This window comes from Myotis nattereri (genome assembly GCF_964212035.1).
Source record: "Myotis nattereri genome assembly, chromosome: 18".
In the NCBI taxonomy this organism is placed as follows: Eukaryota; Metazoa; Chordata; class Mammalia; order Chiroptera; family Vespertilionidae; genus Myotis; species Myotis nattereri.
The window spans coordinates 22436953-22462258 of record NC_138093.1 but is presented as its reverse complement, the minus strand read 5'-3'; the positions used below and the strand labels follow the sequence as shown (position 1 = coordinate 22462258).

Genomic DNA, 25306 nt, shown 5'->3' with positions numbered 1-25306 from the left:
GGGCGGCACAAGGGCTTTCACTGCAACTGGAAAACTGTCAATGATAATAGGACCAGGAATATTTGCGGGATGACTGAGAGAGCACAGGGCACCTGTCACTTCTTGTTACAATATACGTTGCTATATTTTCCCTTTCTTTCAAATAAAACATATTTCCAGAACACCTACAATAAGTGGGTCTAAGTGCTAATGACGGGGGATTACATGATGAGCTCAGAGAAGGCACACAAATGACCCGATCAAGGAACGCTTCTAGGAGGCAGTGAGGTTTAGCTGAGGCCTGCGGGATGACTAACTCATCCAGGTGGGGTGAAGAGTGTCCTAAGCGGAGGGAACAGTATGTGCAAAGGCCTGGGAATGAGGAAGCACACTGTATTTTGGGAAAGAATGTCAGGGTGGCTGGGGCACAGGGAAGAGGGGTGGGGGTGAAAAATGAGTCTGGAGAGGCAAGTAGAGCCAGGAGCCAAGGCCTTACCTATAAGGCACAGCCGGAGCTTAGAGTCATCCCAAGGGTCTTAATAAGGAAATCTTGTCACACACCACATCGATGAACCTCAAGGACAATATCTATGCTAAGCCAAAGGAGCAGTCACAAAAGGACAAACACTGCATGATTCCACTCACATGAAGTGTCTAAAGTAGTCAAAAGCAGAGAAACGTAAAGTGGAAAGGTGACTGCCAGAGACCGGGCGGGGGGGGGGACTTGTGTCTAATGGGTAAGGGTTTCACTGTTGCAAGATGACAAAGTTCTAATATCTGCCGAAACCGGTTTGGCTCAGTGGATAAAGCATCGGCCTGCGGACGATTCCAGTCAAGGGCATGTACCTGGGTTGCAGGCATATCCCCAGTAGGAGATGTGCAGGAGGCAGCTGATCGATGTTTCTCTCTCATCGATGTTTCTAACGCTCTATCCCTCTCCCTTCCTCTCTGTAAAAAAATCAATAAAATAAAATAAAATAAAAAGTTCTAATATCTGTTGCACAACAATGTGAATAGACTGAAAGCTACTGAACTGTACACCTCACATGGTTAAGATGGTAATTTTTATGTTGTTTCTCATCACAATAAAAAGCCAACAAAAAACAACCTCTGAGGGCCATTCTGGCTGTAGGGGTTGGAGGGACATAAAATCCTGGGATGCTGCTACTTTGATTTGTGGTGGAAGGAGTATCAGAGCACCATTACTTTCCTTCCGGGCAATGTGGTGGAAGGGAAGCTGTATCTGGAACCTTCTCAACTCTGGCCGAATCATTAGGAAGCACGAGGCTGTGTCCCAGCTGGCTGCAGGTAGGGGGCGCCAGGGGGCTGGGCAGGCTCTGTAATGTAGGAGTTGGGGGCTGGGGCTGGGGCTGGGGTTCACCAAATAAGAGAAACAAAAGCAAGTAGAACCCTTTATCACCACCGGGATGTCCTTGGGGAACATTCTGGGAAGAAAGGAGAAGGCCCAGTTGGCCGGGAGCAACCATGCGGGGGGATCAGAAGTGACAGATACAAATGTGTGTACACTGGGCAGACATGTGGGAGATTAGTGTGCGGCTGCCGACAGCAGGATGTGGAGGGGAGTGCACTGGGAGGACTGGGTCCCCGAATCCGCTCCCAGGGCTGCACTGGCTGCAGTGCTCTTAGCACTCACGATCATAAGCCCATTTTCAGATTTGCACCAGCCTGGCCTCGGGGAACCCAGGTGGCAGTGGGCAGGACTGGTTGTCCAGCTCCACCTCTCAGACCTCTCCTGGGAAGGTTCCTCTGGAATCTGTACAGGCCAGAGAGCTGAGAGCACGCTCACGGCACTGGCAGGTAGTATGACTTCGGTGCCTGGGAGAGGGGTGGCAAGAGGATCCTAGAGTTCCAGGCTTCTGAAAAAGGAGTGAAGACGCCTCAAATGTGAGGGCTGGCTCTCCATGCTTACTTTGATACTCAGATTGTTAGTTTGGGACAGTTGGATCCATCCATCCAAAGTGGAGGCACAGGATGCAGACCCATCTGAGTGGCCGAGGCCTGGCCGGCTGCCTGCGAGGAGTGCGGAGTGGGGAGACTGGAGGCCCAGCTTTGAGGCCCTGTCCCTTCGGGTCAGCAGTTCTGAGCCTTTACGCAGTCACCCTCTGGATCCATCACACTCAGCATGTGTGACTCCTGGGCACTGGTGGTGCATACACTCCTCTGTCTACCATTCAAGGGAGCAAACCCATGGACGCAGTGAGTGAGAGGGGTATGACTGAAGCACTAGTCTTGAACCAGCTCTGATTCTGAAAATCAGCTGTAACACTCCTCACCACAGATCTCAACACCCACCTAGAGTCTTGGTGCCCTGCTGGCTTTTCCAGGCCCTGAGCTGCTCTTCGCTAATCCTCTAACAACTCCCACCCTGCCCCCAGTACTGAGGCTCTAATCCAAGGAACTGCAGTTGGACATGAACTTCACAGCTTTTTCAGACTCACACAGGCTGATGCCTGGTGTGGCCTTGGTCTTAGAGCAGTGGTTCTCAACCTTCTGGCCCTTTAAATACAGTTCCTCATGTTGTGAACCAACTATAAAATTATTTTCGTTGCTACTTCATAACTGTAATGTTGCTACTGTTATGAATCGTAATGTAAATATCTGATATGCAGGATGGTCTTAGGCGACCCCTGTGAAAGGGTCGTTCGACCGCCAAAGGGGTCGCGACCCACAGGTTGAGAACCGCTGTCTTAGAGTGTTGTCCTTAGACCAGCAACATGGACATTACTGAGGAGCTTGTTAGAAATGCAGAATCTCGGACCCCACCCAATCAGAGCCCTGGTGAATGTGTGCACATTCAAGTCCGAGAGGTCCTTAGACATCACGGCCGGCCTGTCCTGCCACCGGGGAGAGTGGCATCCACTGTGAGGTGGATGAAACAAACCACCAGCTGCAGCTGTTACCACTGTGGGAGGAGGCAAAGGGGGGCAGGAGGTGGACATGGAAGGCAGGTCACTATAATGCATGAAGTGCACTTAAATTTGGAGGCACTGAGATAAAATCTGTGAAGACATCCAATCAATTCTGAGATCCCGTGATCTTTGTCATTCATTAACAGACATATGCTGACAAAATAACAGTTGTACTTAACTTTTACTGAGCTCTTATTATGAGACAGGCACTGTTTTAAATAGAAGTGCTTTACATGTGTTTGTTTATGATTTGACATAGCAACCTCTTGAGGTATAAATTATCATTATCCCCATTTTACAGATGAGGCAACCGAGGCACAGAAGTCAAGTGACTTGTCCCAGGGTCTGGCATGGATATGTGCCAGAGCTAGGCTCTGAACCTGGCCAGGTGCCCAGAGCCCACCCTCGTAACTACCATGTGAGACTATCTTTAAAAGGGAAGCATTCTTCCCTGACAAAAGTTTCTTTGGAAGCCATGACATACCTTTAGGGTGATCAACCATCTTGGATGGCCCAGAATTCAGAGAGGTCCCTGGATGTGAGACTTTCAGTGCTAAAAGTGGGGAAATCTTGGGCAAGTTCATTGCTCTAATGATACCTGATACCTTGCCTCTCACAGAAGAGTAACAGAAGGGGAGGAAATTAAATGTAATAGGAAATCCTTGGGATTCTAGAATTTGAGCCATTGGAGCACTGACTCATGTCTGGGCAACCTGCTTCTATTTGAGGAACCCAAAGCCTATCCACAGGACGTTAGCCAATGCTTGTTCTCCGTCTGTGGTGCATACTAATGGGAACCAAAGCGTCCCTCGCTTTCTACTTGCTGACCCAATAACCAATCTCCAGCATTCCTAAAGCTGACAGCACACAACTGTCCATGAAAACCAGTTCTTCATCTAAGCCAGGGGTGGGGAACCTTTTTTCTGCCAACGACCATTTGGATATTTATAACATTATTCACAGGCCATACACAATTACCAACTTAAAAATTAGCCTGCTATGTTTGGTCAAACATTTAATTAATTAACCCCTAGTGTGTTGGCAGGGCCAGACCAAATGATTTCTCGGACCTTATTTCTCAGGACATTCCCAGGACTAATATAAGCCAAGAGAAAGAAGGCTGTCAGCTTGACACAACCTTGTAAAAAAATAAAAATAAAGCATTTTTCTAACACATGGCCCAGGAAGCACAGTGTTTGGGCCTCCTTGCTGCTCTGTGTCCCTAGACCAGCCGTGGGCAAACGACGGCCTGCGGGCCGGATCTGGCCCATTTGAAATGAATGAAACTATTGAAAAAAAGACCGTATCCTTTTATGTAATGATGTTTACTCTGAATTTATATTAGTTCACACAAACACTCCATCCATGCTTTTGTTCCGGCCCTCCGGTCCAGTTTAAGAACCCATTGTGGCCCTTGAGTCAAAAAGTTTGCCCACCCCTGCCCTAGACCATGAGGTCAGAGCCATGCAGGCAAAGAGCTAGGACACCTGGTAACCAATTTGCAAATGAACACAACAGACTTCCATCTTCGTGCCTGGGAACCAGGACTACACCTCTTCTCCCCAGGACCGAGGACTGACTGACCCTCATACCCAGCAAGATCCCAGTTCTCTCCAGCACTTGAAAAATGGCTCTCCTAATGTTCACTCCCATGAAAGTCATATACTTGTACATCTTGGGTAGGGGACGGAAAGAGCTATGGAATCCCGTCACATCCATTTGCAGTGATTATCTATGAGATAGGTTACTAATGTGATTATGACTCTGTCTTTTTGTGGTTATATGGCTTTTTAAAAATCATTCTTTCTTTTGTTCGCTCATTCACTCATCCAGCCATTCATCCACTTAACAGTAACATTTGGCATCTTCTCCATGCTATGTAATTTCTAAGCCCAAACCAAGAGGACATTTTCCAAGCTTTAAAACGCCATGCCTTTAAGCAGTATCCATTAAATAGGAAGGTGGGAGAGGGGGTTGTTCAGTGAAGAAACAGCTAACTTAAAACCTAAGCTCTGTTACTAACTAGTTATCATTCTCTCTGAGCCTCAGCTTCAACAACCCTAAAATGAAAATAATTCCTCTTAGAACTGTTGTGAAGTTTAAACAGAGAATAGTGTATAAAGAACAATACTCAATGCTTGGCACAAAAAAAGACATTCAATAAATGTTAGCTTAAAGACACTGACCCTAGAATCCAGTTTGTCCCTCAACCCACAATTCACCTAACACCTCACCAACCCCAGTCAATATGCTTTCAAGCTCATTCTGCCTCCTGTTCTCGTTGCTTTGGTCCCCTGGGGAGCTGGCCCTGACTTTATTCTGACTGCGAGGCTGTACCAGTTGGAGAATGTGAGCTGTATCTAAGTAAGCTGTGAGGGTCCTGGAGCTTGTGGGAGGAGGGGTACACAAAGTCCCGTTAATAAATAAACACGCAGACATCAAGGCTACCGGCTGTCGTAGTAACAAGACTTTAATGCTTTCCTGGCTCCTGTCATCTTCAGGACTGGAAGCACTTAATGAATTAGTCTCGCTTGCAGTCCTGGACAGAAATACTGCCGTGTCTACAAGGAGCAATCAGGGTAAGCAGCCAGAGGCCAATCACTCTGGGGAGCATGGTCAACCAGAGAGATCCCTAAAGCAGCTTTGTTTGTAAAAGTAATAATTGTGTATTAGAAAAATGTAAAAGTATAGACATTAAAAATTAACTGTAACTCTTGCACTTGCTGATAAGCAATGTTAACATTCTGTCACACTCTCATACACATACTTACTGTGCTCATGCTGGTTTCTCATTTAACAACAGATCATGTAAAATATGTTTCTACATCACTTTAAGTAGCTGCTGGTTTACTAGAGAAGACCCCTATTTTTAAACATTTCGGTGGAAGGTAGTTATTTTCACTGTGAGAACAATTTTGTGATTTCTCTTTTTGGGATTTCCTTTTAGGTTTTAGGGATCAGCATGAGGGGAGCGCATATGGATGGAAGAGAGGGCTGGGTTTGCAGAAGTAAACGTCGCTGGTGCGCCAGGAGTGGAATGGGATGAGGACACTCAGAGCCACAATGGAGAACCTCATGGGGCACACGAGGGGAACACTGAACAGTCTTAAGAGGTTCTAGACTTTAGAAGGAACCCTGTGGTAGCAAGAGGAGGGATACATTGGAGGAGCCTAGACTGGGAGCTTGGAGAGCCCACACCTCTCATCTGCTCCTGTTTCCACCACGTAGTCACTTGCCCCTTGAGACCCAAAGGTTGCATCTGCTGTCATGATCTGGCCTTTGCTAACCTCCTCTAACCTGTACCTGTCCCAGGTTTTATGCTTCTGCCCTGGGTAAACATTTGGGAAGATTAACTGGATTGAGGAAAGCTCTGAAATCCAAATAAGCACTGTCGCCCAGGTCATATCAGCATGTTCTTGCCCAATCTACTTTTCCACATTTGACCTTTCAATTAATGAGGCATCAGGAATCCAGTAATGTATCAACACCTTTTAGCCCATGTCACTCGGCGCTTAGAGACTCTCCCACAGCAAGCACTGAACCTCTCATCGGTTTCTCCTCCCCCTTGCTCTGTTATGCAGTCTGGAGGCTGGAGAGGATGCTGGCTTTTGACAGCCATGTACCCATGAGATAGTCGCATCACCTGTGGGACTTGTTCTTATTGGTTCCCTGTTACTGCCCCACATTTAACAGGCTCTACAATGTCCCTCCCATTCTCCCAAGTTTCCCCCCAAATAACTCCCATTTCTATCAACACAATCTTCACTGTTCAGTTGTCTGGGCTTAAAAACTTGAAACTTTCAGTCACAATATTTCTATTCCCCTTAGGGACGGTCCCAAACCTTCACCCTTCTTCTTGTGACCTCATTGGAATGCCATCTTCTTCGTTCTTCACACACAACTTTGTCTACATCAGGGAGGGTACTGACACCAGCAAGGGTGAACTACTTCATCTTCCTGCCCTCATCCCTAGCCTAACCCAAAATCTTATCTAGGATGATCTCAAACTGTGATACATATCTGAGGGCAGAAACCACTCCTATTCATCTCCGCATCTCAGCCTGGGTACAGGCCTGGCTCAAAGTTGGCTTCAACAGATATTATGAAAGAAATAAAGGAATGAATCCCATAAACGCCTTGTCCTCTGTTATATGAATGAGGCCAGGGGAAATTGGGCTCTTGAATTAATTGAACCTCTTCTCTCTTCACCCTGGCCTAGTGCCCTGCCTGTATGATTAAATTCCTTAATAGAATCTGCCCTGGCTAAGCACCACATACAAATCCCTCAGCATTAAGTAGTGGAAAAGCTTCCAAGTGCTTAGAGAAGAAAGAGATTGGTGCTTCAGCATTGGGATGTGAGACAAGTGTCAATGGAGGAATGTCCATCTACTCCTTAGGTACTAACAATCTGGGAGTATTGACGACTATTTCATACCAAAACCAATTATGTGTTCGGCACTGCACTGACAGGATGAAAATCAAAACAGCAGCCCACATCTGTTGATCGCTTACTGTGGGCTAGGCATAACTCTGGAATAGGCAACCTCGTTACTACTTCCATCTTACAGGTAAGAGAATGGGCTCAGTGTCACATAGCTAATAAGTGCTCCAATATTAGCATCTTTTTTAGGTTCTTCACCCTTTCTCTCACTTCCATTAAATAAATTGATTCCTCCATCCTGTCTCCCAGCTATCCACCCTTCCTTCGATGGCAACACCCTCATCTTCCCACCACCACATATAAATATACTGATATCTGCCCTTATCCTCTCCTCCTCCTCTTCTTGGCCCAAAGAACGGTCCCTCCTCTACTCAAAGCCAGTCCCTTCACCTGCGTATCTGATGCTGTCCACACATCTTCTTAGGAATTTTATTATGAATTACCTTTCCTTAACCTATCACTTTTCCATTCAAGTGGATCCTTTCTGTTGGCATTTAAATGTGTTCAACTGTCTCTCATTGAAACATAATGAAACCACAAACATTGCATCCCCTGTGACATTCAATACTATTTGCCACTCAATAAATATTTGCTGACATCTTGTGAATGCAATCCTCACTTTTCAACCCAACTCTGTCTAGCTTCTGGCCTCATTACTCCTCTGAAGTCGCCCTTGCTAAAGTCATCAACAGCCTTCACACTGCCAGCGCTGTGCTCCTGTGGAGCCTTGGGTTCTACCAGCTGGACTGAGGGTTTCCTGCACTAAAATAGAATCTTGGCAGTCCTTCCTCAATTCACAGAAAAATGAGCTCACAGAATATTCTCAATTAAAAGTTTTTGTTCTATAAAGGTCTCTTTCTTAAAACTTAGTGCCTGCTATTCTATATCTGTGGTAGAATCTAGCATAAGATGCTCTCTGATTTAAAAATTATCATATATTCAGCCATTTTAATATGTAAATATTTCACAGTGCTATCCGGAGAGCATCACAGTTTCCATGGAGGTCAGGACATGAACAAGTGTTTGATACTCACTGGCCAAATCCAAAGAAATAATGTTTTGCTCTTTGATTTGTTCTCTTGGAGGTATCTGGTACTGTTTATCATGCTGTCTGTTTATTTTAGCAACCAGCATTTATTGAACATACATTTCCCCATTACCCTTTGTCCCTATTTTCACTAAGGCATTTATTACCTTCTCTTGTGATCTCTCCCATGAACAGGCATACCTTGTTTTATGGGGCTTCACAGATACTGCGCTTTTTACACACTGAAGGTTTGTGGCAGCTCCATGTTGAGTGAGTCTCTGGGCACCAATTTTGCAACAGTACTTGCTCACTCCATGTCTCTATGTCACATTTTGGTAATTCTCCTAATATTTCAAACTTTTTCATTATTATTATGCTTGTGATGGTGATCTGTGATCAGTGATCTTTGATGCTGCTAGTGTTAAACCCTCCACCAGCAACAAGATTGCAATTCACTGAAGGCTCAGATAATGATTAGCATTTTTTAGCAATAAAGCATTTTTTACTTAACGTATGTAAACTTTTTAGACATAATGGCATTGCACATTTAATAGACTACGGTATAGTGTAGACATAACTTTTATATGCACTAGGAAACCAAAAAATTTCTGTGACTTGCTTTATTGCAATATTCACTTTATTGCAGTGGTCTAGAACCGAACCTGCCATATGTCCCAGGTCCGCCTGAGTTCCCGGAGGTCTTTCCCTTGATCTTCCTGTGGTATTTCCTTTTATCTCTCCCTAGCCAGCCAAGCACTTGGCCCAGACACACGGATTATGTTTGTTGAGTGCAGGAATAATGGAATGAGTAAGCATGAATAAAATGGTCAGGAGGAAGGAGAATCCTCCTCCCAGTGCTCTTCCTAGGCCCTGCTGCCTCCTCACTGAAAAACTAATGGTGACAGCAGTTTGATGCCCAAAATGTTGATTTTCCATCTGTAAAACACCATCCATTATTTTTAAAGCAAAATGAATCTGATATAAACGTATTATAGCTTTATAGATCTTGGGCCTGTGGCCTTCACTTTTAATATCTAATCTATGGTCAAGCTGTGTTGATTTTACCACCCAAAAAAATCATAGTGATTGATTATTTTTATGGGGATATAAACAGTTTCATTCTGTGAGTACCAAAAAAGTACTATGTAGTATGTCTATGACAGAAGTTGGGTAAATGAAGACATTATGAATATTGATTTATTTTAAACACTCCATATTCTATTGTAGCCCTATGCCTTTAGCCAAGCAGTTTTCTTAGCCACTTCTACTGAGCTTGCCTATCAAAATCATACTTAACATTCAAGGTCCAATTAAAAACTCACCTCCTCCAAAGGACCTTAATAATCTACCAGAGTTACTTGGGCCAGCCTTTGATTCACTTTAGCTCCTCTGCACATGACAGCATATTGCTTGTATCTCCCCTAAAGGTGAACTTTAGTCTGCAGGGCCCTCTTGGTGATGTGAATGCTCCTCTCCCAACTCTGCCTTGTGGGCAACTCAAGCCCAGGGACCATGCCACCCACATCTTTCTGTCTTCCCAGGGCCTTGAACAATAGATATTTTCTAAATTGAAGTGGTTAAACAGATCATCCGTTACAGTATGCTATGCAAACAACACTTTCTGTATGCGATATAAGGTGACTTGTAGAAAATAGTTGGGGCGCCCTCCTGGCTAGGTTCTGGCAGCCGTGGCCGAGAGCCCGTTCCAGCTTCTTGCTCTCACCCCTGCGGGCAGCAGCAGCACACAGAAGCAGCAGCTGTCCAGTGTGCCCCAGAATTTATTTTGGGGAAAATTCAAGCTGTTTCTTTCTGAAGTGGAATGTGAGTCAGAGGTGAGCCCAAGCCTGTGAGCTGCGTGGGAGGAGAAAGGTTTGCAATGAGCAGGGCTCTGAGTTTTCAGGCTATTTTTTTTTTCCAAACAGACTCCCAGCACAGACCTGCGGCTCAGAGACCACCCCGTTCACCTTCCTCCTTGGGTGCAGACACAGGGCCTCATAAGCCCATCCTCACCGCCCTTCTGGGCACTACATCTGGACCAAAGCAGAGGCAATCACTCCTTCTCCTCCCTCCGTCCCTGGGGAACATCACACACTGCCCACTCAGCCCAACCCTAATGCACACACAGAGATAGAAGCAAGACAGATGGAAATCCAAACCAAGAACGCTGACTGCTTTGTCCCTGAACTGTGCCTTGTCCAAACCTATCCAGACTGCAAAGATTCCAGATCATCTATCAAGGCATGAAATGCTCAGCCACATGCTGTTAATGCCCAAACTGAGTTTGCGAGCACCTGTGTGCAGAGAACAGAAAAGTCATTGAAGGGGGAGCAGAAAGGTGTTGTTTGCTTGATGGCAATGAGCCTGGGCTCTCACACATACCTGATCTAGAGATTAAATGACATAGTGTGGGCAGAGTGCTTAGCAGACTAACTGAAATGAAGCCTAACCACCCAACAGTGCAGGGGAGCCCCGTCTGGTGTGGCTGGAAGCGAGCCTTTCTTCCATTGCTCCTGCTGCTCAACAGCCTGTCCTACCTGAAGGAGTGGAGGCAGTGCCTGATACCTGCCTCCATCCCCTTCGTGCATCCGCTGGCCGCAAGCCTGGGTGATCAAGAAGGCAATTCTTGGGGGAGAGGAAACACAACTGAGCTGGGCATCTGTGCTGATAAAAAGCACCCAAAGGGGCATCCAGGGACACATGGACGGATAGTGTGAAACTCAAATAACCTTCCCTCCTCCTCTGGGGCAATAGAGTCCTGGGTCCCAGAATAATTTCCAACCCTCTTCTTTCAAGCGGATCTCTCTTCCTCTCCAAATACAACACCATAAATAAACGGACATACCCTCTGCCCCTCAGATATCCAGCCACAGAGCTCCTCCCGTGCCCTTATTAATGCCATCTGATTGCTGATGCTTCATCCTGTATAGGGGAACATTATGGCAATAAAAAGAGAGGTAGTTTCTATTTCTCCATTTGCTTTCAAAGTTGGAGGATAAGATCCTGCCTATCCAGCTCAGAGAGGTCTAAACACACACACACACACACACACACACACACACACACAATTCCAGTTTTCCAAGCACAACCTGCATAGTGAAAGGGATTTTGGATGGCCAGATACTATGGGCTCTGTGTGGTCTCACAGCCTGCTGGCTTTTATTACAGTGGAAACCTCTTAAGCAACCCGAGGGTGTGTGTGTGTTTGGGGGGGGGGGGCAGGAGGGAGTAGTCCCACACCATTCAGCTAGAAAAGAGCTTGAAAGAATGTCAGGCACAGAGCAAGGAGAATAATTTTTAAAATAGTTAATGCAATCACATGGTTCAAAATTGAAAAGATACAGAGAGTTTACAGGTCCACTCTCCCTGGAGGCAACAGATATTAGGTTTTGTGTATATAGCTATGCACTGACAAGCAAATATCTTGGAACACTCCCTCTTCCTCCTCTTTTATAACGTGAACAGTAGCATATTATAAACACTCTATGCATGTTTTCCACTTAGCCATGTATCTTGCAAATTGTTCCATGTCAGTTTTAGAGTAAGCTTCTCCTACTTCTTTTTTTATGGATGAAGAGGCCAGTATTTGACTATCTGGAAGTACCACAAAGTATTTAACTACCCCGCTGTGGTGAGTATATAGGTTGTTCTTTCACAGCTCAAATAATGCTACAATATACATATGTTTCTTTGTGCCCTTAGGCAAGTATAACAGCAAGATAAATGTCTAAAAAAACGGAACCACTGTGTCAATGGCATGGGCATTTCAAATTTTGAAAGATGCTTCTAAAATGCCTTCCAAAGAAGTTGTACCAATTTATTCTCCTAACAGCAACATATGAAAGTGCCTGTTTTACCAGAACCTCATCAGTAGCTTATCAGTCTTTATGAAGTTTGCTAACTGAATGGTAAATAAGTATGTCATTGTAGTTTGCATTTTACATGTTAAAGAATTAAGCTCTGTGTATTAATTAAATCCCTGAGTCCTACGTGGAGTGAAGAGCATGCATTTACCAGGCCAGCACTATCCGGGAAGCCTAACGGGGTCACAAACACCTCTTGTTCACAATGGCTCTGGGTTTTCAGTGACCGCGTATGTGTCAGTTCTTCGCGGGAGGAGAGTGGCCCCGTGGAAGGAGCAGGGACTTTGGAACCAGAGAGACCCGCATTCCAAGCACAGCTCTGCCACTTATCAGCTTAAAGATCTTAGCAAATCACTTAACCCTTTCCAAACTCAGTCCACTCACATGAAATATGGGGATAATGATACTGATTTCACAAAGCCTTGTGCATGGCACATAGACGGTACTTAACAAATGGTAGCAACTTTCCATCAGGCCAGATCCTAGACCTCAGGGCCCTTTTCACAACTGACAGAACCTGGAACAGCCCCGCTAGGGCCAAATAGCTCTTTGTTAAATAGCTACCGGGAGGATTCCCAGCTCCTCCTGTGACCCACCCAGCCTCCTTCCACAGTTAGCAGGAGATATCGCTAAAACCCCTTGCTGTGCCTGGAGGTTAGAGGGGCTGTTTCTGTGCCAGGCTTCCCTGTTACCAGACGATGTTTGCATTCAGACAGAGGCACTCTCTGGACTGAGCAGAGCTCATTTCCAATTACAGACGGGCAAGCTAGAGACAAAACAGAGATCCTTGGGCAAAACATGAGGGATTTGCCCTCCCCAGCATCGGAGCCTTTCCCGAGCACGGTTTCGATGAGGCCACAAAACGCAGATTTCTAGTTCTGGCAGAAATGCCAGCGATGCCCCAAACAAGGTTTCTATGTACACATGGGTCCCCCACCCCACCCCCACCCCAAAGGACTTCAGAGGCTTTTCCCATTCCCACATGGTCCTGTCTCATTTCACCCCCCAGGCTGTAGAAACTATAGCCATGCCCCTTATGTGAGAGGGGAAACGATGCTATTGACTCAGCTAACGCCACAGCTAAACCTTGGGGAGCACATTTTAGTTCCTGTCTGGGTGCCAACATGACCCCCATCTCTAATGCTGGTTTAGGTCCCCTCGGGCATGGAGCTGAGACCGCCTGAGAGAGAACTGAGAAGTTACAACTGCTTTCAGAGAACATTCCTTTGCTCTGTTTTCCCCTAGAAGGGAAGGGGCAGGATCTGGATGTACTTAGGGGCGCTGCACTAGCACACACAGGAAACTGCCTTTCCCCTGAGGTCTCCGAATCCCCCGATTCTGAAGCAGAGTGGACACACGGGATCTAAAGTCCCTGCATCACTGTTTGTCTCTTAGGCGACATAAAATGTGGGTCTGGCTCAGACACTGGAGGGTGTGGCAGGGCACTGGGATCCGACCGCACAGACGTCCACCCCTGCCAGTTACACTGCTGCCTCTTCAGAAGCCCCTAGCCCAGCCCATGAGGCTCCCCTCCTCCCAAACCCTGTCCTCCAGCCAGGCCACGAGTGTGGGCTGGGGTTAGGGTTAGGGCTCCTGGCTGGATACCTACCCCGCAAAGTTGCTAGAAGAGCAAACTTCCAGGTCTCCACACAAACCCACTCAGAGAAAAGGAATGCTCGAGTGTGGCTGAAAAACATGGGGGGTGTATGGAGCCCCAGAGTGCTGACGGAGAAGACAGATCTCCCCCGCTGCCTCCTTCGCTGCCGTGGGGGACCCAGGATGCCACCTTTGCCGCCAGCCTGCTGGAGCCCTGCACTTGGTTCACCCCAGCCTGGCCAGAGACTCAGAATGAAGGAGCAGAACTAGGCTTTCTTCCTGACCCGAGGCTTTTTGCTCGCCCCTTGGTCTCTCTACTTGGGCCAAATCCTCCTCCAAGGCCACTGAGCAAGGGGGAGGGAGGTGGCTTCGCTGTGGTTGGATTCTGGAGCCCAGAAGGCCACACCAGCCCCAAGGGATAAGGGTGAGGGCCACCAGCTCTGGGGCCTTCGGAAGACTTGCCTGGTGACCCAGGCGAGGGTCCGGTGTCTCCAACCCTGTTCTGGACCCGAATGCACAGGCAGAGAGGTGGAGGCGCGCCGCTAACGCACCGCCTCCCTCTTCATTCTATACAACTCCAGGAAAATCTCCAGCAAACCTAGCCCGGTGGCCAGGCGGGCCCAGAGGTGCCTGCGCTCTCGGACCCACCTGGCCGCGCAGACGGATCCGGCCGCTCCCATCCGGCCGCTCCCCCCACTCGGTCCCCGCGCCTCTCACTCACGTGCGCCCAGCGCTCAGGCCACCGCATGGTCCTCGGGTGGTCGCGCCACGGGGAGCAGCAGCGCGTCCTGTGGGGTCCGGCTGCAGGAGGAACGCGCCGCGGAGGAGATCGGCGAGGCGGGCGGAGGTAAGGCAAGCGCTAGGCTGCACTCTGGGGCAGGGACTCCCGAGTCCTGCCAGGAGGCGGGGGCGCTCGACCTGCAGCCGGGCTACCAGGCCGGAGCCGCCCGCCTCCCCCAGCACATCCGCGCCCTTCAGAGTGAACGGCTTACTGTGCAGAGGGAGAGCCAACTGCGGACCCAGCCCAGCCCAGCCCGACAGCGCCAAGGTCAAGCTCAAGATGGACAGTGGGAGGCAGCCCGGACGCGCTATCCCGGTGCAGAGGCTCACTTTCGAGGGACATCCCCGCGCGGACCCAGTGTCCTGCGGGGGTCCTCCGCTCGCCAGGCCCCGTCTCCGCCCTCCTCTTCCTTCCTTGGAGGAACCAGGTGCCCAGGAGCGCCCCAACCCGTTACCGTTACCGAGGCTGAGCCAGCTCCGCGCCTGAGGCAACTCCCACGGGGTCTGCGCTCGTCCTTCCGGGCACCGGGGGCCGGGGTGGCGCTCTGAGTACTGGCCCTGCACCGAGCCAGCCCAGAACCTCACGGCCCCTCCAGGTAGCCAGGGCTGGGGGCAGGTACCGCGCGACCTGATTGGCGCGGGCCCCACCCCTGGGAGAGCCCCCACCCCAGAGCCTGTTCACAGGAGAGCGAAGGGAGGGGATAGAACAGCGCGGGCTGGTGCCTTCCTCTAGCTCCACTGTCCTTGTGCCTAAGAAATGCAAACTCGGAGCTCGGCGTGCTATGTACAGACAGGTCCAGCACGGGAAACCCTGCGAGAACGCCTTAGGACCAGGGTGAGTCGCTGCCCACAGGACTCCCGGCGGAGCAGACAGTGTGTAACTATAGTTGTGATGGGGAGATCTGGCAGGAAAGAAGCAAAGCTGACCGCCACTCCACCCACAATGAATGTTTAAAAGTCTACCGGCTGCTTCTGCGCTGTACCCCTAACGACAATTTCTGACATCAGTCTGCTCTGAGAACATGACCGGAGGAGATGGAAGGGAACTGTCACTTTTTAGCACGTCCGAAGCATCTCAACGTGGAACTCTTCCCTGCCCTGGTCTGCTCATCTTTCTCCTCACTCTGCTCTCCGATCCTGGTTGGACTGAAGACCGGGAGGAGGGTGGGATGGGGCCACCCAGGTTAACAGGGGCTCAAACAGGGAGTGTTCTCCTCAAATCAAATGTGTTCCTCTGCATACCCTGGGTAGTCTGGATGATTCAAGTCAATGGTGAATAATGCATCAATAAAAAATAAAATAACATATAATAAAATAAAAAGCTTGGTCCCTCAGCCCAGGCCCAACTTGTAAAGTAGAGGGAGTAAGAAATTTAGCACTTGGAGCAACCTGTATTATTCCTAAATCACTGTTCTAAACTAACAAACAAACAAACATCCAAAGGCAAGCTACCCACCTGATCCTTCCAGCAGGTTTACCGGTGACTTCAACACTCCACTTATTTCCTCTCTCTTATCACAGGTTTTTAATTTTGACCTCAGATTTTCATGTGCTGCCTTTTCGTACACAAACTTCACACCTAAATTCCTCCATCTCATTTCTTCTCAAAGGCAAAACTGAAATATGAAGAGATATGTTACTGGGTTATAAACAGACAGAAAGTGAAGACAAGATACATGTATAGCCTCATGAGTCACCATAAACCAAAGCTGTGCAATCAGCACCCAGGTCATTGCCATCACCCCAGAACCTCCCCTGCCCACCAATTTCCATTCATAGCTCTTCCCTTCCCTTCCCTTCCCTTCCCTTCCCTTCCCTTCCCTTCCCTCCCCTCCCCTCCCCTCCCCACCCCTTCCCTTCCCCCTAAAGCAACAGCGATCCTTACTTTATAGTATTTATGTCCTTTATATCTTTAAAGTTTTATAAAATTGTTAAGCATCCCTAAACATGACCATTTAGTTTTACTTTCTGTTTAGCATGAACTTGTGTGTGTGTGTGTGTGTGTGTGTGCTTCTGGCCTCTTTTTTCACTTCATTATGTCTGTGAGGTCATTCATTCTTGTTGCATGTAGTTATCATTGCAGCCACTACAAATAATACTGCTAATAAAGTCCTTGTATATATCTCCAGATGTGCAAATGCAAACTTTTTAGGGTGTATACCTTGGAGTAGAATTGCTGGGCTACAGGGTATGCTTATATAACTTTATTAAAGAACTAGAGGCCTGGTGCACAAAAATTTGTGCACTGGGGGGGGGGGGTCCCCTCAGCCCGGCCTGTGCCCTCTCGCAGTCTGGGACCCCTTGGGGGACGACCACCTGCTGGCTTAGGCCCGCTCCCCAGGGGATTGGGCCTAAGCTGGCAGTCAGACATCCCTCTGGCAGCCCGGGAGCCCTCGGGGGATGTTCATTGCCAGTGGGGAGCAGGCCTAAGCTGCAGTCAGACATCCTTAGCACTGCTGAGGAGGCGGGAGAGGCTCCCACCACCACTGCTATACTGGCAGCCTGTGGCTGAGCAGAGCGCCCCCTGTGGGAGTGCACTGACCACCAGGGGGCAGCTCCTGCACTGAGTGTCTGCCCCCTGGTGGTCAGTGTGTGTCATAGTGACCAGTCATTCCCAGTCATTTTGCTGTTAGGGTCAATTTGCATATTACTCTTTTATTATTAAGGAATACCATATTGTTTTCCAAGGTGGTCATCAAATTTACACTCCCACTAAAGATGGATGGTAGTTGCTCCACATCCTTGCCAAAACATCGTATTGTTAGACTTCTTAATGCTTATCAATCTGGTGGATGCATAATTGTATCACAATTGTGATTGTCATTCATACCCTTAATTTCTAATAAGGCTGAGCGCTTTTACATGTGTTTATAGCCTATTTGAATTTTGCCTTGTGAAGTGCTTGTTCAAATCTTTACCTATTTCTACAGTGAGTCATCTGACTTTTTCTTGATTCATAAAAGCTTGTTGTTTATTCTGTCTATATGCCTTTGTCAGTTATAGGCTGCAAGTATCTTCCTCTACTTGCTAATCTTGATCATTGGATCAAGAATAATTTTTAAAATCAGAATGTTCATTTTGAGATAATTATAGGTTCACATGCAATTGTAAGAAATAAGACAGATAGATCCCAGGTACCCTTTATCCAGTTTGTCCCATTGTTAACATCTTGCAAAACTTTAGTCCAATATCAAAACTAGGATATTGACATTGGCATTGGCATTGAGACACTCAAGATACAGAACAAAACCAGAAGAATCCCTCATATTTCCCTTTTATAGTCACATCTACTTCCCTTTGACACCCCTCCCCATCCCTAACCTCTAGAGACCACTTATCTGTTTACCATTTATAAAACTGTGGAATTCCAAGAAAGTTATATAAAGGAAATCATAAAGTATGTAATCTTTTTAATTTTTTCCATACAGTGTAATTTTTGGGAGATTCATCTAGGTTTATTTATTGGGTGGTATGGACGTGTCATGGTTTGCTTAGCCACTCACTAACCCATTAAAAGACATTTGGCTGTTGTTCCTTCCCCCACTCCCAGTTTTGAGCTTTACTAACAAACCTGCTATAAACATTCATGTACAAGTTTTTTGTGAACATGCGTTTCATATCTCTGGGATAAATGCCCAGGAGTAAAATTGCTGGATCATATGGTAGTTGCATGCATAGATTTTTAAGAGACTGCCAACTTGTTTTCTAAGGTAGCTATACCATTTTGCATTCCACTAGCAATGTGTAAGTGACCCAGTTTCTCCACATCCTTGCAAGCATTTGATGTTGTCACTAGTTTTTAAGTTTTAGCCATTTGACAGATGTGTAGTGATATCTTATTGTTGCTTTAATTTTCATTTCCCAATGGCTAATGATGTTGAACATCTTTCCATTTACTTATTTGGCATGGCATCTATACTTCCATCTACATATTCTCTTTGGCTATCTATTTATCTTTTGGCCATTTCTAATTGGATTTTTTGGTTTGGTTTTGTTTTACAAAAACATCGTTGAGTTTTGAGAGTTCTTTAGTCTAGATCCTAGTCCTTTGGCAGGTATGTGGTTTGAAAATATTTTCTCCCAGTCTGTAGCTTGTCTTTTTACCCCTTTTACATGGGATTTTACAGAGAAAGTTTTTAATTTTAATAAGGTCCAAATTTTCACTTTTTCTTACAGTGGGTCGTGCTATTGGTGTAAATCTATCTAAGAACTCTTACTCTAGCCCTAGATATCAAAGATTTAGCTGTCGGTATCAAGTTGATAAATTTTCCTTCTATTCCTATTTTTGTGAAAGTTTTTGCTATAAATGAGTGTTGAATTTGTTGAGTGCTTTTACATCGGGTTAGATAATCATGTGATTTTTGTTTTGTTCCTTTTTTAGCCTGTTAACATGGTAGATTACATTGACTAAAAACAACCAGCCTTGTATTCCTGGAATAAAGCCCACATGGGTTAGTATATCATTTTTTTATATTGCTTGAAACAATATTTACTAATATATTTTAAAGCATTTTGCATTGATATTCATGAAAGACATGGGTCAGTTTTATTTTTGATTTTGGTACCAGGGTAACACTAATGTCATAAAATGAATTGGGAAGTGTTCCCTCCTCTTCTATTAATGAAAGAGTTTGTGAGAGATTGGTGTTAATTCACCTTTAAACAGTGTAATTCATCAGCTATCTGGGACTGGGTTTTTCTTTGTGAGTAGTTTTAAAATTATCAATCAATATCTACTTGCTATAGGTATTCAGATTTTTCTATTTCTTCTTGAGTCAGTGTCATAGTTTGCATCTTTGAAGGACTTAGTCCATTTTATTTAGGTTTTCTAATTGGTGTACAATTGTTTATAGCATTCCTTCATCATCCATTTTATTTCTGTACAGTTGGAAGGAGGTAGGAGATTACCTTCCTCTCATTCTTAAGCTTAGTAATTTGAGTTTTTTATTTATTTTTTTGGTCAGTCTAGCTAAAGGTTTGTCAATTTTGTAGATTTTTCCCAATAACTAGTTTTGGTTTCATAGATTTTATATTTATTTTCTATTGTACTTATTTCCACCTTAATCTTTTTATTATTTCCTTCCTTCCTTCTTGCTTTGGGTTTAGTTTGTTATTTTTTTCTAGTTTTCTATAGTGGAAGTTTAGGTAATGAATCTGAGAGCTTTCTTATTTTTTAAAATTGCTGTTTACAGGTATAAATTTTTCTCTTAGCACTGCTTTTGCTGCATAAGTTTTGGTGTATTGTTTTTTATTTTCATTCATTTCAAATTTTCTAATTTCCCATGTGATTTCTTCCTTGACCTATTGGTTATTTGGGAGTGTATTAATTTATTCATATTTCTGAAATTCTCAAATGTTTGTATTATCTAATTTTATTCCATTCTGGTAAGAGAACATGCTTCCTATGATATCAGACCTTTAGAAGTTATTAAGGCTTATTTTATGGCCTAACATATGGTCTAGCCTAGAGAATGTTTCATGTGCTGTTGTTGGGTGGAGTGTGCTATAGATGTATATCTAGTTGTTTTATAGTGTTGTTCAAGTCTTCTATATCATCATTGATCTTCTGTCTAGTTTTCTGTCTATGATTGAAAGTGGGATTTTAGAAGTTTCCAACTTTGGTTTGTTGAACTGTCTCTCTCTTCAATTCTATCACTTTTTGTTTTATTTATTTTTGAGCTATAATGCCATTTTTCAGATCTGAATATGCAAGCACAACTTAAGTTTCACCATTAAGTATAACATTTGCAGGTCTTTGTAGATGCTCTTTATACAGAAGGAAACTTCTCTCATTCCAGTGGCCATAGTATTTTGCAGTATGACTTTGTACTTCTCCCCTGAAGAGGTGGGGTCTCTTTCTTCACCTCCTAGACTCTGGCTGTCCTTGGGACTTACTAACAGAATACGGTGGAATATGGTGCAAGTAATACTGTATGAGTTCCAAAGTCTAAAGCTTAAGAAAGAAGCCCTATAACATCTTCCCTTGTCATCTTAGAGCCCCGAGACCACCATGGTGTAAAGAAACCCAGGATGAAAGACCATGTAGAGAAAGAGTATCCACCACTTTTGCCATATACTGTTCATTAGGAGTAAGTCACTAAATCCAGCCCACACCCAAGTACAAATACTGTTCCCCTTCCCATTCACCTTACCCTAGAGCAGCGGTTCTCAACCTGTGGGTCGAGACTCCTTTGGCAGTCAGTCGAATGACCCTTTCACAGGGGTCGCCTAAGACCATCCCGCATATCAGATATTTACATTATGATTCATAACAGTAGCAACATTACAGTTATGAAGTAGCAACGAAAATAATTTTATGGTTGGGTCACAACATGAGGAACTGTATTTAAAGGGCCAGAAGGTTGAGAACCACTGCCCTAGAGTATATGATCCCAACCATCAGCAGGGGGTGGGGCAGCAGCCACACCTTGGGTGAACCATGGACTCCAACTTTGGACCTCTAACCAGAATCCCCAAATGCCCCCCAGTGGCCCCAACTGTAAAGCTCATTTCTTTGTACTTCTATCTTCTCTTGGTGCTTAAAGCCAGTAATTCTTCATTAACTTGTTAGCTCTTTGGTGTTTTTAAGAAGATTTAAAACATATTTTAATTTAGAAAATAAACCTTTAACCAACCTTTTATTTATTTTTAGCTTATACTTCAGGAGGTTGGGTCTGAATTACTTAATCTGCCACTATCGGAAGCCATGGCATGTGTTCATGTGTTGTTGTTTTAATCTGCGGGGACTTATTTAGGCTGAAAATGGCCTTTCTGCTAAAGATATATATATAGGATAACATCAAGGAAAAAAGTACCCATATCCTTTGCTCTCTTAGTAAAGTAGCTTGCAAAGTCAGTAATATTTATCTATTGACTTTCATTATAAAATCAAAGGACCATCTGCCTGGCCGTTGTGGCTCAGTTGGTAGGGGTGTTGACCTGCACACAGAAAGATCACAGATTCCACTCCCAGTCAGGGCACATACCTAGGCTGCGGGTTCAATTCCTGGTCAGGGAACATGTCAGAGGCAACCAATTGATGTTTCTCTTACACATCAATGTTTCTCTCTCCCCCCTTCTCTTATCTCTAAAAATCAATGAAAAATGTCCTCAGGTGAAGATTTTTAAAAAAGCAAAGTAACATTCAGACAGGGGCCACATCACTTAACAGAAGTGCGATGATACTCACGCATCAATCTAGTCTCCTTGGCCAGTGGACACATTTCCTCCTCCCTTATCTGAGGGGGCTGTTCTTCATTTTCCAAAGCAGTTTTGGTGGTGTTGGTATAACTGGGGGAAAATATTTTTTAAAATCCAAAAACAGGTTCTTCTGTTGCAAGCTTCCTGAGATATCAAAAAGGACAGTTAGTTTAATTTCTTCCACATGGCCAACTCTGCCATCTGACATTCACACCATGTATTAAATCAGCGTCAGGATTTAAGTTTGCTTTTGAAAGATGCCATGTACTGCTTAATCAGTAATTAAGACCACAGATTTCTCTAGAGAGGGACCAGATTATGAAGCCTAGATCAATGGGTTTTCTCTTATACAAGTCTATAATTCCTTATCCACAATTTGACATTTAAAAATGTCCACAAGTTAGTTTCTTTCTATGGCATTGGTTTCTACTTTATATCAAATGACAAGAAAGGGAATGTTACCAGGGGGCCTCTTCCTTCCCAGCAGCTCACTGCCGGTCCTCTGAGGCAAGAGTCCACGTACTGCTTGGACCCAGCAAAACCACATCAGAGAGCAGATGTGAAGGCAGTCTGGCTGTAACATCTGTCACCGTGACCGCCAGGACTGTTTGGAATGACTCTTCCTACTTTGATGGGAGTAGGGTCTCCTCCAGCACTGCTCCATATTCCCCCAAAGAGGAAATCCATTCCCTTTCAAAGGTGTACAAAGGTTACAGAGGCTTAGCCTTGATTTTCCACTACTGTTTTTAAACCACTTTATGGATGCCAGCGCATGGCCTTCTGATGGCTTCCCTAATGCAGCCAGTGCTTGCAAGTGGTAGGATAAATGCCCCTGTGCAATATGAAAGGTGAGTAGGCTGGAAGGTTGGTGGGTAAGGGCTCTCTGTAATACCCAACCTATCTTTCTTCCAATCTCAAACACCATCCTCATTTCTGCCAGGGCTGATGGGAGGCAGGCCCCAGAGGTAGGAGGCTGATGCTCAAATCTCCTAATGAAGTTTGACAGCAGCAAGATTAAAAGCACAAATGCAGCACCCAGAAAGCAGCGCAGGAAAACATATGCACCCTTTCTACGCCCATTCTCCTGCTACTGGCGCTTTCTTTTAGAGAGATGAACCATAAGATAAATCTTTTCATAGAAACAGAGGCTTAAAAAAAGTAATAGTGATGAAAGAGCTTTGGATAGTGAGTGGGAAAAGAGGGCAGAAGTAGAGTTTGCTGTGAGACCTCCCAGGGCCAGGAGCTGGGATGATCTGCAGAACAAATTCCTTTTGGGAAGCAGAGATCAGTGTGCAAAGGACAAAATGACAGTTGCGGTAATACTGTCATGCTAGCGAGATTCATTGGTCAAACCAGGCCAACTCTGAAGGCAACTACCTACTTCTTCTCTCAGGACACAGTGAAGACTGTTACAGGCAAAGTACAAGCCTTCTCAGACTGGCCCAGCCTCGTGACTTTCTCTCGCCTGACATCCTCAGCATAGGACCTCTGGCTCTACATTTCCACTCTGGCATTAAATTGTTGCCCTGCCCTGTTATTCATCATCAGCCCACTATTTCATCTGGTTACCCCTCGCCTCCCCAGTGAAATTCTAAGATCCTCGAGGGTAAAGCAATGCATTAAAACTAATTCAAAAGTACTTACAGAATGTCTGTCTATATTCTATATTCAATTGAAAGGAATTCAAAGAAGTTTAAGGGGCTCACAGTTATAGTTGGAAAAACAAGATGCACACAAAACAACTATATGTCAGTGCAAGGCAATGGGTGACTGAAGTCACAAATACCTGGGATGATATAATGAACATACACTGTATTGCTTTGGGAAAAGGAGACTGCTAGAGACAACAAGGAGGGCTTTTAAGAAGCAACAACTCCAAGGCAAGAAGCGTCAGGGTGCTGCCTTTCAGCTGGCAGGAGAAGAACAGAGGGTCTATTCTGACTGTCAGCCATGAAGATGAGAAGGAATGTTCTCTTCCCAGAACAACAGTTAGCCAGCTGGGTACAAACAGGCGCATTAACTGAGAACGCTGGGATTAACTAACTGATTCTTCAACAGGACTTGGTGCACAGATGCCCAGGTTTGGAAACATCTGGTTCTGCTGCCTGGGAAGTGAGTTGGTGCTCTGCAGAACAGCACTGCAGTGACTTCAGGAGGAACGTCATCAGCCCACTTTTCCTTCTGCACGTTGCTTTGTCTTTTTATCCCCGCGGATAGACTGTGGACATTTAAGTGATGGCAACTAGGGAAATGTGTCTATTTGGCAGACATTTAGCAAACAAAAGACCAAATAAGCCACAAAAATACCACCACCACCCCGTCTTGATTTGTCAGGAAAATATGAAAATGCCAGAAAACCTGTCTAGAGACAACAAATTCCCTGGGTGCTCTCTCCTCTGCCCTATGACCAGAGCAGCAGAGAAAAAAAGGAGAAAGATCACTTACTGTCTGAGATTGGGTACTTCGCAGCACCTTCCAGCGCATGATTTCAAGCTGAAATGCACTGTCATCTAAGTTCATCCTATCAGCACCAAATGCGCTCTGACAGGCCACTGAAAACGCAAAGCCCTTCCATTACAATTTCTCAAAGAGTAGCTTTTGTCCGACAGTGGCCAGAGATACACCATCATTCATAACGCCAGGTAACTCTTTGAGTCCTTTACATTCCCAGGACTCAAATAAGACCATCATAGGTGGAAAACATTCTAAGGAAAAAATGAACGTGGAATAGACCTAGAAAGGAGTAGGGATAGGAAACACAATACTAAGCATAGCTATGTGCCCACTCTGTGCCAGGCGCTGGGCTCAGCACTTTATATGCACTACTTTATTTAGCTTGCACAATAGTCCAGCTACTGCCCCATCTCTCTGCCCACTCACAGCAGATCTCTAGAGTGAGTGTCTAACATGGTCTCCACTGTTACAGGCTAACACTGTCTCACTTTCTATGCATTCTTTTGCCCATTATAACCCAGTTCCTTTCCCTACCCTCCCCTGCCAAGGTCACCAACCATCTTCATGTTGGGAAATCTTATAGACATACCACTGCATCTTACTCCATACTTAACCTTTTGGCAACATTTACCAGAGCTGACCATGATCTCCTTGGGAATCTCAAAGGCTGGTCCTCCTCAGGCTATTTTATTTTTCTCATAGGATTTATCAATTCCTAAAGCTCTTTCGTGTCTCTCTAGACTAGAATGTAAGCTCACTGAGGATAGGGGCTCTGTTTTGTTCGCTGCTCTATCCACCGGACCTAGAATAGTACTTGGCATCACTGCCCCTGAGATAAACACCGGAGGATTAAGGGAAATGGATGGGAGGGAGATCTTTCTCTGTAGATATTTTTGAATCTTCTAAGTTTTATACAATATGCATGTTAGTAGCTATAAAAATAGTAATTGCACAGAATTTCCCAAACATTGGATTTTACACTACGGGTAGTTAAGGAATCTTGAGAAGTCCTTCATCCCTCTTTTACAGGGCCATACCA

At 45.4% G+C, this 25306-nt stretch overlaps 1 protein-coding gene across 1 annotated transcript in view; it reads right to left on the bottom strand.

Annotated features, from left to right (window-relative positions):
* Window positions 1-14828, bottom strand: part of FAM163A (family with sequence similarity 163 member A) — a 46721-nt gene extending 31893 nt beyond the window's left edge. The window contains exon 1 of the mRNA XM_081112308.1: window positions 14555-14828. The gene's annotated coding sequence lies outside the window, so the exon portion shown is untranslated. The remainder of the gene's footprint in view (window positions 1-14554) is intronic.
* Window positions 14829-25306: the final 10478 nt, after the last annotated feature.